Source organism: Microtus pennsylvanicus, chromosome 4 (assembly GCF_037038515.1).
Source record: "Microtus pennsylvanicus isolate mMicPen1 chromosome 4, mMicPen1.hap1, whole genome shotgun sequence".
NCBI lineage: Eukaryota > Metazoa > Chordata > Mammalia > Rodentia > Cricetidae > Microtus > Microtus pennsylvanicus.
In genome coordinates, this window is record NC_134582.1 from 84,503,018 (window position 1) to 84,505,822 (window position 2,805).

The 2,805-nt window shown below is 49.5% G+C and overlaps 1 pseudogene; it reads right to left on the reverse strand.

Annotated features, from left to right (window-relative positions):
• Window positions 1-1,991: 1,991 nt before the first annotated feature.
• Window positions 1,992-2,414, reverse strand: LOC142849032 (ATP synthase F(0) complex subunit C2, mitochondrial pseudogene; annotated as a pseudogene).
• Window positions 2,415-2,805: the final 391 nt, after the last annotated feature.

Genomic DNA, 2,805 nt, shown 5'->3' on the forward strand with positions numbered 1-2,805 from the left:
AGTAGGACTTCATGGGAACAGCCAGCAGGTAGGGGCAACTGGACAGTGGTCATCCTGCAGGCAGTTGGCTGTGAGTCTAGACCTGGACTCAAGCTACCTGAATCCTCATCTCTAAGAAAGGGCTAACGGAAGTACCTGTCGTGAGGTGCAGGGTGAGGATAGAATAGGTTGTCTACAGAAAGAGTCTGACCCAGAATAAGCACCTAAGAGGTGGAGCTGTGGTCTTCTGTGTGAATAAAAGAGTATCCGGGTTCTTCCAAGCTCATCAGGGCAGAGTTTCTTTAATTCAGCCTCTGGATGCGTTTCTGTTCACTGGGCGCCGTTTCACAGGCACACACGGATGGACACGATGTGGTGACAATCTTGCAATCTGTCCAACGTAATAGCATGTCGAAAGAAAAGTTCATGCCAAACTCATAGGTTCAGATCACAACATTTGCAACCCTAGACGCTCCCAAAACAATACAGGCCATTGTCATTGCTCTTGGTTGAAGACGGCAGACACTTTGGTGGCAGGACGCAGAAAAATGGAGCTGGAAGCAGGCCAGAACCATCTTCTCCACTGGGTAGCTTTCCTAGTGCTGCAATTACTCCGGGGCCTCTAGGGAGGGGACATCATCAGTCGTCTTTCCTAGCAGCGTGTCCTCCATGCGACAATGCCAACTGTACCCAGGATGCGCCAACGGGCCAGGCGGAGGCAGTGCACATCTTTAGCCCCAGCACTCGGGAGGCAGAAGCAGGCGAATCTCTGAGATTGGGGGCAGCCTGGTCTATAGATCAAGTTCCAAAACAGCCCCGAGAAATCCTGTCTTGAAAAAAACAAAACAAAGAAACCAAACAGCAACAAAGAGATGTGCCAACTGCACAGTAGTGCCATGACTGTTAGTGGGGTAACCCACTGCTTTCTGATTGGATTTGATGGCCACTCCACGGGAGGGAATTCATGCCTGGTACTAGCCAAAAGCCCATAGCTGGGGAGGGCATAGGCTTTAGTGGGAAACCTATCAACTTTGTTCTGCTAAATGGACATCGTTCTTGTCAAATGTAAATATGCCTTCTACAGATTTATGTTTGTGCCCATAGATGTGTGCTACTCTCAAGCTTAATTATAGAAGCTTACTTTCGCGGTGGGGAGTGGCTAATGCCAAGACATGCAACTAGTCACATGACCAAGACTAGGTCGTCGTTGAATGTCCAGCCCTGAGCAGGATGTCTTCATCCACCCGCCCTTCAAGGCTCTGAGGGGTCATGGGAGAGTGGCTGGGAGGAACGTAAGAGCTGGAAGGCAAGGAGGGAGGAGCTCTGTGAAATGATGTCCCCTGGGCACGGCATGACGACATGGCTAATGCCCTCAGGAACTCACAGCGGCTGTGCTTACCTACACAAGACCTGCACAGACAGAGCCCATCAACACGTCATTCTTGGAAGAAGGGCTTGTAAGGCGCCCCCTTAGCTAAAGAGCTGTCCAGTTAGTGCTGCTGAGGGAGGGGGAGTCAGTCTTCTTTGGGGTGTAGTCACTGGTAATTTGCCCATGGTCCAATAAATAACCTCAAACCCAAAATCAAAGAAATCATAAACTATTAAAAGTAAAATAATAATAATAATAACAGCAACAATTAAGGTCTGGGGAAATGACTCAGTTGGTGAAATACTTTGCCTAGAAAACATGAGGACCAGAGCCCATGCACAGAGAACTGGCCATGGTAAGTCAGTGTGAACACACAACTCTCGCCTCCAAGGGGAGAAGTGACTGCTTATTCTGAAGCTAAATATGAGTGACCATGGCCTAGAACACAGGTTCAGGTTACCCCGAGTTCCATATTCCAATATGGTAACCATTCCATGAAGTTTTTTTTTCTTATTAATACAGGATTTTGTTTTCTCCCTGTCAAACCCAGAGCCAAGCATTTTCCCCAGACTTCCTGGGGAGGTACAGGAAAAGGAGCATACAGGGCAGACAGGACACAAAAGAACTATGGGAGACAGCTGCTTCATGTGGCCAAGAGGATGAGAAAGGCCACCATTAGGTAAAAGAGCCCCACGGCCTCTGTGAAGGAAAAGCCCAGAATCGCATAGAAGAGCTGTTGCTTCAGAGACAAGTTCCTGGCATAACCAACGAGAACCAACGATGAGGCTCACCCAAAACAGTCCCAATCCCAGCCCCAGAGCTAACCATCCCAACTGTAACCAATGAACTTGGTGACTGTGTCGATGTCCCTGGTAATGACACTGGTTTGGAAACGGTGGCTAGGGATGAGTGAGGTCAGGGGACGAGGGACTGCCAAGCTGCTGAGGGCCTCATCTGTCCACATCTGTAATCAGTTCAGCTCCACTGCAGACAACAGATAACTCAGCACCTGGGAGGCACTCCTGATCGAGGAACTGGTGGAGATGAACTTGGAGCAGGCAAACATTTTCACAGGTGAGGGACCAAGGCAGGAGAACTGCTCCCAGGATAGAGAAGACAGAGGGGGCCCGGTCCGGGAAGTGTTTATAGTAACAAACAGGACGAAGACGTTCCATCAAGACATTCACACGTACATTGGTGGAGACATTACAGGAGAACAGCGACATCTCAGCTGGAGGCTCCAGATGCTATCTGATGACAGTCCTAACCTTCTGACCAGCAGAAACTGGTTTTGTCAGTTAATACATTCCAGAAGGTTTCACCTGGTAGTCACAGGAGGCTAGGTCAGACTCAGAACAGCAAGGAGAGGCTATTGGGGGGGGGGGGGGCGGTTAGAGATGGCTCAAGAGAAACTGTATTTGGCTGTGGACCTGTAACATCCCAACCTCTCCATGGGC